The sequence below is a fragment of the Macaca mulatta genome, chromosome 1, assembly GCF_049350105.2.
Source record: "Macaca mulatta isolate MMU2019108-1 chromosome 1, T2T-MMU8v2.0, whole genome shotgun sequence".
Lineage (NCBI taxonomy): Eukaryota > Metazoa > Chordata > Mammalia > Primates > Cercopithecidae > Macaca > Macaca mulatta.
In genome coordinates this window covers 23,118,093-23,130,816 of record NC_133406.1, presented here as the reverse complement: position 1 = coordinate 23,130,816, position 12,724 = coordinate 23,118,093, and positions in this window count along the sequence as shown.

The window sequence follows — 12,724 nt, the reverse complement described above, 5'->3', positions numbered from 1 at the left end:
GCTGAAGTTATGTCTAGACCTACCAAGGACCTCAGGGGATCTGACTCCAAATGGGTCTTCTGTGTCTTGGACTGTCCCAAGTTAAGAGAGGATTGGAATGGGAGATTGGAGCAGGAAGGAAGGGCTCCTGGGCAGGTGAGGGCTTAGGGACCCCTGTTTGTTCTGACTTGGGAGTTTAGCACACCTGCAGGATGTGCCCAGGGTTAACTGTCTCTTTTTAAAACTGCCATCTCCATCCCGCGTAGGCATCTCTGATGTTTCCGTAGCTGAGAGGGATGGGGAGGATTTCAGATGTTAGAGCTGAGCTTGCCAATGAATGGACTCCGGACTCTGAACTGAGCCTCCAGCAGAGGGAGAGAACCATGGGCAGGAGGCTGGGAGCTCGGGGTCCCCCTCACTCCAGCTGCTAGGCCATGGAGTTTTCATCTGTTCAAAGGGAACGGTTAAGCCTGCACTGTCTCCCTTTTGGCGTTCTGAGGATCAAGTGAAATAATGTATATGAAAATGTCTTCAAAAGAATAAAGAGCATTGCCAGGATAAGAAATTGTTTTATTCCAAGCGATAAGTCAAGGGTGAGATTTCTAACAAGTATTTGTGTGTGGGCTGTTTTATTAAATTCTATTTTGTTTGTTTAAAAACAAAAAAACCTCATGATCCGCCCGCCTCGGCCTCCCAAAGTGCTGGGGTTATAGGCGTGAGCCACCACGCCCGGCCAGCCAGGCCTGCTCTATCAACAAAGGGTGGAGTGTGCTGTGCGGCTTCACAAATCATCCATCTCTCCACAACTCAGTGTTCTCTCCCACGGCAGCCTGTTCTCAGATGGGGATGTGCTGGGTGGCTGAGTGTCGGCCCACCAGCACAGCCCTTGTATACCTGGGATGGGGCTGTGGTTTTGCAAAAGCCAGATCAGTGCTGCTTAGTTGTGAGGGTGAACCACTTGCCCCAGAGCTTCATCGGCACCATTGGGAGGTAGGGGGATGTTGGGGCAATCCCTTAGTTTGTTCAGGACCTGAGTGGGGAGCAGTGGAACAAGAGGAAGAAAACTAATATTTGTAGGATTCTTTTCTGTGCCAGGAGCCACCAGTCTTTACACCTCACAACAAACCTGCATCTCTCTAAGATTCATCATCACTGATTTGAAAATTAGAAAACAGACTCAGAGAGGTTAAATAACCTGTCCCAGGCTTATTAGTCACCAGCAGGAGTGGCACTAAAATGAAGACCTGTCTGGTTTCCAAATCTGTGCCCTTCTCATGGTACTGCATTCCCCTTTGCATAGATGGATGGACTGCGTTCCAGTCTCAACTCCTTCCCTGACATGCGTGACCTTAGGCAAGTCACTTAACTTCTGCCGTCCGTTTCCTCAGCTATAAAATGAAATGATAACTTTCTCCCTCGGTGGGTGGTTGTGAGAATCAAGTGAGATAATATATGTGGAATGATCAGAAACATTGATCTAGATGTTACATGCAAGCAAGGAATTACTATTATAATTTTGAAAGCAATGCCTTCATTCTGTGACTCCCTTGCTCAGGAACCTTCAGTAAGTCACTTCCCTGCCCAGAATCTGCTGGGTCATCCCCATCCCTTATGCTCTCACTGCCCCTCCTCCAGCTAGCCTTTCTCTGTGCTTTTTTTTTTTTTTTTGAGATGGAGTCTCAGTCTGTTGCCCAGGCTGGAGCGTAATGGCGCGATCTCGGCTCACTGCAACCTCCATCTCCCCGATTCAAGTGATTCTCCCGCCTCAGTCTCCCAAGTAGCTGGGACTAGAGGCACCTGCCACCATGCCTGGCTAATTTTTGTATTTTTAATAGAGACGGGCTTTCACCATGTTGGCCAGGCTGTTCTCGAACTTCTGACCTCAAGTGATCCACCCGCCTCAGCCTTCCAAATGCTGGATTATAGGTGTGAGCCACCATGCCTGGCCCCTAGATGCTTTTTAGTATTCAGAATGCAAGTATAGATTCCCCAAGCAAGGGAAGGTAAGAAAGAAAGCCTAGTCTTAGTATTGATCACATTGGCTTAAACCATGCCACTGGGCACATGACCTCATCTCTCAGATCCTGGATTCCTTGACACATAAATTGTGGACGATGATAACACAGACATTATAGGGTTTTATGAGCATGCCTTTAAATTCCATCCCAAATTGTGTCCCCGGTTCCACTGTTGAGGTCTTAGCTTAGATGCTTTTTATTCAGAAAGCATCTGAGAAATTCCTTCTACCCCCAAGGAAGTTCCTTGTGTTATCATGTACCATAATGCCCTGTTAATTTCCTTCCTAGCACTTCTACAATCTATAATTACTATGTATGTGTACATGTATATTTTGTTTTCCCATTAGAATGTCAGCTCCAAGAGAGCAGGGAACACCTCAGTCTTAATCACCACTATATCCATACCTCCTAGAACAATGCCTGGCACTTAGAAGGTGTTCAATAATTTTCGGTAGTGTTCCCTTCTCTTTCCACAGTATATAGCACATTGTCAGCCTGGGCGTCAGGAAGATAAAGGGTCTCCTGTATACCACTCAGAAAGCTCCGGTGAGGGCATGAAGGGTGGAGCGTGCACATGTCAAGAAGGAGCTTCTACAACATAAAAACCTTTTCTTCAGAAAGAGGAAGACAGGTGGTGGGGGTGGAGGGTGGGGACCAGTGCTGGTGACCTTTTCATCTGAAGCAGCGGAACAAATGCTGCTCATACCAACTGAGCTGGTTTGGGGTTTCCTCTGCCTCCGCAGCTGGATGCCTGGAATCCCCAGGTGGTGAGGATGAATCTCAGCTATTTCCACCTAACAGGCAGGGGAGCTGCAGGGGCTGGGCATTTCTGGAAGACTAGCCTGGTCTTGCCCTCCTTCCTGCCACCCAGCCCTTGCCTTCCCAGTACTTAGGTAGCATCAGGGCTTGCCACTCCTGGAGTCTGTCCAGGTTCAGCACACTGCCATGTGGCCACCAAGGAAGCTAGTAGAGCTGCAACCTTTCTCACCCAGTATACTGCACAAGGGAGATGAACGTGTGTGTGTGTGTGTGTGCATGGGTGCACATGCAGGACTGTTTATTTTACAACTGAGAGAAGAAAAATGGGAAAGGACAGAAGAGAAGAGAGGAGGGAAAGGCAAAAGCAGAGTGGAGGAGAATGGTGAGGTGAGGGGGGTGGAGAGAGAAATGTTAAATTAAGGGACTTTTACAATTTAAATGTGGGAAAGGTTCGAGCTGATAGAGAAGAGCCAGTTGAGAGGGAGAGTTTGAAAATACAGCACAAGGGAAGGCTAATCACTAGAGCAGAGTCTAGGGTAACCAATTGTCCCAGTTTGCCCAGAACTAAGGGTTCCTGGGTTGTGGGGCATTCCGTGCAGAGGCTGACATATGGGACTTCTCTGTGGCCAGGCATTTGCACAACTGTGGCACTGGGGAGAATGGGGGTGGGGTAACTGAAGGGCCACCTTTCCACATATACCTCCTGATGTTTTCCAGGTGTGGAACCAAGAGTTGCTGGCCTCACTGGCACCTCACCCCCATCCCTGGGAGGGTAGCATTCTCCAGGGTCACAGTGTGGCTCTGCATGTGTCACTTGAGTCTGCTGGGCCTCATTTTCCTCATAGGTAAAACAAGGACATTGGATTCAATAGGATCTGAGACACTTTCCAGTCGCTGCTGAGCTTTTGCAAGTCAGTAGCATAAGTTGTGATGATTTTGATGGCCCTGGCTGAGGTCTGTTAGTAGGAGAATGCCTCAGGAGCCTCCGGTGTGGGGAAATCTCCAGGGAGGGCTGCTTCTGGCTGTCATTGGAGGCCCCCCTATTTTGAGGACCCGGCTTTGGAACAGCCAGAGCTCACATGAGTGTAAATAGATGAGTGTGTGGGTGAACACTAATGCAGCAGGATCATCCTTCCACACTGCTATCTACGTAGAGGTCTAGGCTAGCCAGGCATGGGCCCAGCAGTGACAAGATATCAATCTGTGTGGGGCTGTGTGGTTTCATCAGCAGCCCTATATGGCAGGGGCTACAAGAGATGACAGCAGGAAGTGGGAGTGCGGGAGGAGGGGCTGCTGAACCGATCAGATTTCTCAATTATTTCCTTGTACTAACCAATTTGGGCTGAGTGAGCACCTGGGGCTCTTTAGTTTTGGGGGAGGAGATCCCAAGAGAGGTGAGACTGGCCATCCTTCATTTTGGGCAGGTGGTGACTTGAGTGATTAATGTGCATATGAAAAACAGATATCATTTTATTTATTTTCCAAGCTGATGGAGCAGGTCATGCCAGTCACATTAGTTTTTAAAACAAAACAAAACAAAACAAAAAAATATAATATGTATGGGTCTGTGGTGGTGTTCATGTGTGTTGTATTATGGGGGAGGTGGCTGAAATCCCAGATCAATAAGGTAATTGAGTTACTTCCTCCAAATGTTTAAGGCTATTACTTTAAGTGAACACAGGGCAGTTGACTGTGTTTGCTTGACTGTAATCAGCTTTGGACTCATTGGGTATATTGATCTCTTTCAATGCTACTTGGTGTTCTCATTGAAATACCAGCAAAAGTCTTCCCCTCCTCCTCTCCTTTCTCCCCTCCTCCTCTCCTTTCTCCCCTCCTTCCTTCCTTCATTCTCCAGGCTTCCAAAAAGCAAAAATGCATTTTTTTTCTACAGGCTAGGCTCTAAGTTTTCTGCTCCACATCATCATCTCTTGTTCTAAAAGCAAAATTCAATTTTCCAAGACTCTTTACACTTCTACACACACACACACACACACACACACACACACACACACACACACACACACATATGGCCTCTGTGCTCAACAATGTGCTTTTTAATATAGAAAAAAAAGCAAAAACAACAGGTCCACTATAGTCCTGCAGTATCCTCGGGCTGGGAAGCCATTCCCAATCCAGCAAGAGACATTGTCCTCATTGAGGCGGCTCTCCAGCTCTGGGAGGCTCACAATCCCAACCTTTGTGGTGACCAAAGAATTGTGGCCTGTCCCCTTCCCCTCGGACTCCACCCTACTGGCCCCCAAAGGTCACTGACAGTGATGTCACGGAAAAGCATGTGTTCAGAGAGCCTTTCCTCAGAGGAAGCCCTGGAAGCTATTGGTGGGTGGCTGAATGCTGGTGGAGTTATCCTCCCTTCCGCCCAACCCCCAGCCCCAAGCCCTGGGGAATGTCTTCAGCTTGGAGAGAGTGCACTGAGGGAAGGAGTCCATTTGGACCTGAGTGGCCCAACTGGGAGATTCCACAGAGAGAGTGTGGGCAGTCCCCTTCTGCACTCTCCATGTGCACCCACCCAGGCGACAATGAGGATTGTGCAAGCTGGGCCCTGATCCCCTCTCCAGCCTTTCATCTACTTTAACCCTCTTTCGCACAGCTGGATTTTGCTCCACTTTTTTGCATTCATTTGCTCTATCCAACCCTCTTTTCCTCCTCCCTTCAGCATGAGCACTACCTACACAAGCATATGTGTGTGTGCGCACACACATACACACGCACGCATGAACACATCTCCCAGAGTTCCCCATTAGCCTACTTCTCTGTACGTGTTAGCCCTATCTCAACTCCAGGCCAGAAAAATCCAAGCAAAGCCTCACTGGAGCAGTGTCAGCAGTGCAGTTAACTAGAGCCTACACATGTCCCTTGCCTGTCAAAGATAGTTTCTACCTAAAGGCTTAGGGGGCATGGAACTCATGAAGTATTGTAGAGAGGATCTCAAAGAAAACAAAATTTGCATTAAAGTTGCATTGACTGAAGACTTCCTATGTACCAAGACCTGTCCTAGGTATTTCATATCTATTTCCCACAATAGTCTCACCCACTCCAGGAAGGAGGTGTCGCTACTGCATTTTAGTGCTAAAGAAGATGAAGCACAGCAGTGAGGCCAAATGCATATGAACAGGTTTGAAACCAGGCCCTTTAACTCCAGATCTAAGACTCTCTTTACTACCTTGCAGTTCAGAAACTGCAATAGGTAACTAGGATCATTTACATTCTAGAAAGGGAAAGGTGTGCAAATGTGTGTGTATGTATATGGGTGTGGGGTAGACAGTTTAAGGAATCTGGAGCCCAGGTAATGGGTGAAATAGCAATATCATTATGTTTTCCTTTAGTGCTTTCCTCTCTGATACATGTCTGTGCTTCTTGGGATCAGGGTCTTTCAGCTGAACTCTGCTCAAGGCTCCACGGTGGCTCCCACCACCCCACTATTCTACTGCCACCAGAAAAGAGATTTGGCTTCCAATCTGGCCCCAGACTCCTTTCCACCCTCTCTTCTGCTGGCTCCTCTCTGCTTCCCTCCCCACTCACTCCACTGTGTATTACTTACTGTGCCTCAAACATCCATGTTCTTTAGGACTCAATCCTTTGTATTGGCTGTACCCTTTGCCTGCCATATCTCCTCCCTGCTACCCTTTTTGGTGACCTTCTATTATCTTTGGAATCTCAACTTGTGACACTTTCCCTTAAGCTCCATCCCCTTTGTGTCCCCATGACACTTTGCATATCCATCTATGCATTCCAAGTCTGATCAGAGCTGTGTTTGAGAAAGTTCATTGTATTGGTAGGTGGAGGTTGTTAGAGAAGAGGCTAACGGCTGGGAGAACATTAGGAGTTTGTTGCACTCATTTCAGGGAGAGAGGAATTAATACAGGGGATGCAAAGAAGGGGCCTGCCTGGGGTGGAGAGAGTTCCTGGAGATTGAGAGTACCAGGCATAGAGCTGAGTTTGATTCTAGGGTCAGATTAAGAGAGGCTACCACCTGCCCAAAGTGGGTTTCAGGAAAGTTTTGCCTCACTGCAGGAGACTTTCCTAGAAGACCTTTAGAAGACCCTTTCAACCCTTTAACCGATTTCGTTATAATTGTGGCATTCTTCGGGTTGCTCAGAAGGCAGAAGCTCTAAAAATAGAAAGCATTATTATTACCGATTAAATTTCTTTCCACCTACGGAATTTTCTGAAAGTAATAAGAAGAGGAAGCCTGAGTCTCTGCTTAAGTGTTCAGGGAGCAGAGATGTATTGAGAGGTGATGAAAGAAGAAGGAGGGTGTGGGGAAAGGGAGGCTAGGCAGGTAAGATGGGGTTAGGGTAAGAAAACACTGATTGAACCCACTGATGAGTAAAGGGAACTTTCAGCAGGCACTGACTTTTCCAGAGAGATGCACTGCATATTAAAACAATAGAGTCCCCCTGAGGCCCACCATCTCAGCTGTAGCAGGTCCAGGCTGCCAGATGGAATGGGGTTTGCCCCTGTCTCTGCGTGGGGGCAATGCAGGAATGCTCTCCATAACTCTGACAAGCGTGCAGCCTCCAATGCCTTCACTCTCTGCTTCCTGATGCATTTCATAAAAACCCATCTGCAAGGCTGCCTACAGCCTTGCCGTTTCTGAGGAGGGCACCCATAGTGACTAAGGACATATAAGATCACATAAAGAGATGATTCAGAAAATATCCAATTTTATATATGTACTTATTAATTTTTTTGGAAAAGCGGAGCCGTCAAATTGAATCAGCATCAGGTCCTACAAACTTGGATTCAACCTTGTGGCTCTATTAGAATATTTTAGAATGATTTTAATGCCTCTTTCTTTTCTTTTCTTTTTCTTTTTTAAGATGGAGTATTGCTCTATTGCCCAGGCTGGAATGGAGTGTGGTGTGATCTCGGCTCACTGCAACCTTCACCTCCGGGGTTCTAGCTATTCTCCTGTCTCAGCCTCCCGAGTAACTGGAATTACAGGTGCCTGCCACCATGCCTGGCTAATTTTTGTATTTTTAGTAGAGACGGGGTTTCACCATATTAGTCAGGCTGGTCTCGAACTCCTGACCTCAGGTGATCCACTCACCTTGGCCTCCCAAAGTGCTGGGATTACAGGCGTGAGCCACCGTGCCCGGCCTAATGCCTCTTTCACATGACACAAAAAAGTCCAAGTTACTTTCCCTGTGTTTCCTGTATCTTCTCTTCTTCCATACGGCTTAGTTCATCATCCTGGGTGCCCTCCCCAGTCATCCTTGCAGAAGTGTTTTCAACAGCATGAAATACATCAGGACACAGGCTTGATACTGGGTTCTGCTAAGAACTGACTTGGGCTACTTGCTTCTAAAATTAAATTATTCCAAATTGCTGTTTGTTCATAGGTTAGAAAAAAATGGTTGAATAACAGCATTTTCACATGGTTCAACATAATAAATCCTCTATTTTCTCTTCTACAAAATGGAGATAATAATGCCTGTCTCACCTGATGGTGGTGAGGATGGAATGAGATAATCTATGTGAAGTGCTTTGCACACTTCCTGGCGTGTGGTCAATGCTCAATAAATGTTAGCATTCGTTAGTAGTATTAGTATTAATAGTTGTGGTTCCCCAAAGTGGCATTCTCTTTTCCCAAACTAAAATCAAGTTGTCTCTCTAATAGTTAAGGAGGGGAAAAGCTATGGGGAATCATCACTGAACAGAATCGCCAACACATTCATTGTTGTCCTTAGGCTCCCCCTTAAGCTGCAATTTGTATTTCTTTATAACGGTAATAATAGCTAACACTCATCTTATGCTTTGTTCTACGTGCTTAACACAAACGAGCTCATTTAAGCCACATCAGACCCCTTAAGGATGGGTATAATTATTTTCCTCACTTGCCTGAGGTCACACTGCTAGTAAGTGACAGTCCAGATAAGGCCAAGTGTTGCAAAGTCTGATTTTGACCACTAAGTCATATGATATTCACCCAGCTCGCCTTGCTGCAGAGTCTCTAGTTTAGACCACTAAAAATGATGGGCTCCTCTTGAGCCTGTGGCCAACCACAGCCCTTTAGGCCTATGCTCCAAAACACCTGGAAGCGTGCTCACGGGAGGGAGCTCCTGGAGGTTGCTCCTTACCCTACGGCTTTTCTGTTCAAACATCCTTCCTCTCAGAGAGCTCTGTGGCTGAATCCCTTGGCCCAGAACTTCTGTTTATTTACATTTGCATATTCTTCACTCACTATTTAGTTAATTAGAGTAATATATGCACAGAGTCATAAGTACCTGAGCCATATAGAACAATATAAAACAAGATTTAAAATTTCCTTTCCCCCCCTCACCTGTCTCTAGGTTTAACCATTTCTGTTTCTAGCTTTTTGGTGGTTATGTCCAAACTTTGCCTAAATGATTATATTGCTTTTTCTTGGTTTTTCAACTTTAAACAGTGTTCATTTATTTTTTACTGTAGAAGAGAAAGAATTTAACCATTTATAGTAGCCTCCTGATTTTGCTTTTGCTTTCTTTTGTTGCCTACCTATGTGATTTTAAATAATAAATTTATATTTTGAAAGACTATCTTTCTCGATATCTCAACTTCAGACAGTATTTCCTAGTTCTGCACTGTGAGATAAGAAAATCACCCTTTCTCCACAACCTGTTAGCTGTTCTGTCACTTTTACATTGTTTAGGTTGACAGTATTTAAATTCTGTTCTATAATTACCATTAAGTCTTTGTGTTTTGTTTATATATTGATTTTATAAGTTGGAAATCAATCAGTATTTACATTATGATTATGTAATTAGTATTCTCTTCAGAACCAAGTAGTGCGATTAGACACACAGAAAGGATGCAATTCTATGTTGTTAAATCCCTTTTATTCGAGAGGGGGATGCTCTCAGAATCAATGTCATATGTGTTCTGGTTTCATACACTCTACTCATGCTCAGAATCCTGTTACAGTTTCATTTTTGTATATTTAGGCCATGATTTTCTTTTATAGCTCTTTGTTAATTTTCCTGGTGTTCTTAACTGTTTTTCTTTTTTCTTGCTTACAAAATAATGCTATTATTTCACCTTATCAGTACGGTCATCTAGCTTCTTATTCCAGTTACTTGCTATAGGAAATTTTCTTGACTCTTGAAGACGTTTTCCTCAAACAGCTCTGTTCTCTTTTCTAATTTTCTTGGTTACTTTCTAGGTGGCCCTCCAGAGAACTGCCACTCCAGGATATCAATTCATTTCCCTCTGGTTTACTCTCACTGTTTTTGGATCCCAAGTTCTCCTCTTAGATGTCTGTTTCGTTTGGTTAGAGTATGCTTTCAAATGATCTTTACACAAGGGTGCATTAGAGGTTAACTTTCTGGGTCTTTGCATTTCTAAAAACTCATCTACTCTCACCTCCTTGATTGGTTTGGCTAGAATTCTAGATTTAAGATGATTTTTTTCTCTGATCATTGACTTCTAGCATATAGTTTTAGTAATGATGGTCTGATACTTGTTGCTTTGTAGGTGATCAACTTAATTTTTTCCTCTCTTAGAAACTTTTAGGATATTTTTTATCCTTGGTGTTTCTATTTACCAGGGGATATATTTAAATGTGGACCCAGTTTGTATTTTTTTTGTAAGCTCCAGACATTTGCTTGTTTTTCTTTCTTTTTAAAATTATTTTCTCCCTTCCATTTACTCTGCACTCATTTTCTGGAACTCTCATTGAATCAATCTATGGCATTGATTCTCTATGCTGCTTAACTTTTCTCTGATATTTTCCATCTCTATGTCCTTTTAGTCTGTGGGTCTGGAGGATTTTCTTGAATTTGTCATCCAGTTGTTCTATTGATCTTTTTCTTTAGCAGCTGCATCTTTAATGTGCAATAACTCTGTTTTGCTCTTTGAATGTTTTATTTTTACAGCACCAATTTTTGTTTTATGGATGTAATATTTCTTTTGGCTCTCTCTGAGCACACTAGTTAGAATTATTTTAAAAGTTCACTTCTATTTAGTTTCCCCTGCAGTCAGTGTTTTATTTGTTAATTTATATTTATTTGTGATGGTGATTTTTCTCAAATACCTAGTGATCCTTGGAAGTTTATTTATATTTTTTGAATGAAAGAGTAAATTGATTAATTTCTGAAGCCAGCACAAATTTGCTTCGTGAGTGTATAGTCCTGTTTTCTTACCAGGCTTCTTTACTAAATAGAAGACAACGAAGGTCACAAAGTTCTGCCCTCATGCTATTTATAATCTTCGGAATACACACATCATATACATAACAGAATCAACAAATACAAAACTCTGATAAAAATTATGAAGAGAAATAACAGGGCTTTGTGAGGGAGTATAGCAGCTTTGGGATAACTTTTCTAAGGAGGTGACATTTACATGGAGGTTTAAGGTGGCTTGGAGTTGCCTGAAGAGTGGGTGTAACAGCCTTCTAATCAGAAAGCATAGCACGTTCAAAGGCTCTAGAGCAGGAGAGAGGATGGTGTGTTCTAGGCACTGAAAGGAGGCTTGTGTGGCTAAGATGCAGTGATCAGGGCAAGAGTATATGAGGTTAGAGTTAAAAAAAAAAATAGCCAGGGGCTGGGTCATGGGAACCTTGAAGATTAAGTTACAGGAAGAGAATTTATTTCTCAGTGCAATGATAAATCATTAAAGGGCTTTAAGCATGGGAGTAATATGATCAAATTTATGATTTATAAATACTGTTCTGGTTATTTTGTGGCTAATGGAATGGAAGTCTTAGCAGTAGAAGCAGGGAAAGAAGTTAGGAAGTTTCTACAGAAGTCTAGGCAAAAGATGATGATAGAATAAGGTGAATACATCAGAGATACAGAAAAGTGACAGGATCAAATGGTGGATGAGAAATAAGGAGCCAAGGGGAAGTGGCTTCATGAATGACTCTTAGATTTCTGGCCTGAGTAACCTGGTTGGGTCGAGATACCATCTGGGGCTAGCAGACCCTGGGAAAACCAGATCTGCAGGAAACATCGTGAGTTTAGTTGGGTAATGTTAGGTGTGAGATGATTATGAGATATCCAAGTGTCAATGTCTAGTGGGCCCCTTGACACTTGGATCTAAAGAGACTTGTGCCAGGAAGGCCAAGTGAGCCTACTTCAGGAAGGGAAGGGAATGGTTAGTTGTGTTGAGTGATGTCACGCTAGTAAATAAACAGAGATAAGATTTATTCAAGTTTGAAACAAAGGGATTTTTTTATGACCTTGGAAAGAGTGGTCCTATTAGAGTGAAAGACATAGAGGCCAGGCTGTGTGGGTTGAGAAGGAAGTAGAAGGTGGGCATCAGGGTTGCCTAAACAACTCCTTCAAGGGTAGCTGGGAAAGGGAAGAGAGGGCAGCTACTAAAGAACAGTGTCACATAACACAGATTTCCATATCAAAATTATTCATTAGACTGTGCACTGCAGAGAGCAGGAACCATTCTTCAACTTCTTTCATCCTCTGGGCCAGCACAGTACCTGGCAAATGGTAGTTCATTAAACCATATTTATTGAACCTATTGGAAAATATGAATCCTTAACAAAGAGAACCATTCTACTGCTCCACAGCATGTAGAGCTGGCTCAATGCTTAGCACCCCCTGCTGTTGTTAAGACTGATGACAGGTCCAGATGACTGCAGACTGTTGACAGCCATGGCTTGTATAAGTTACCCCTATCAGCCTGATCCCTTGGGGATTAAGCTGCTGAAGGTTCTGCTTGGGAAAAATCAAAAGGATCCAGTGGATGTCTTGGTTAACTCCAGGGACTGGTTTTAGGGTTGAACTGTCCTCTCAAAATAAGAATAGCTATAGACCTTCCTTATATTTATTGAGCACCTACTATGTATTGATCACTGTGTCATGTAGTTTTGTATGCCTTAAATCTGATTTTTACAGTTATCATCCACATTTCATAGATGACAGTATGAAAGCTCAGAGAGGATAAGTATATTTCTGATATGGTTTGGCTATGTCCCTGTCTCATCCTGAATTGTAACTCCCACAATTCCC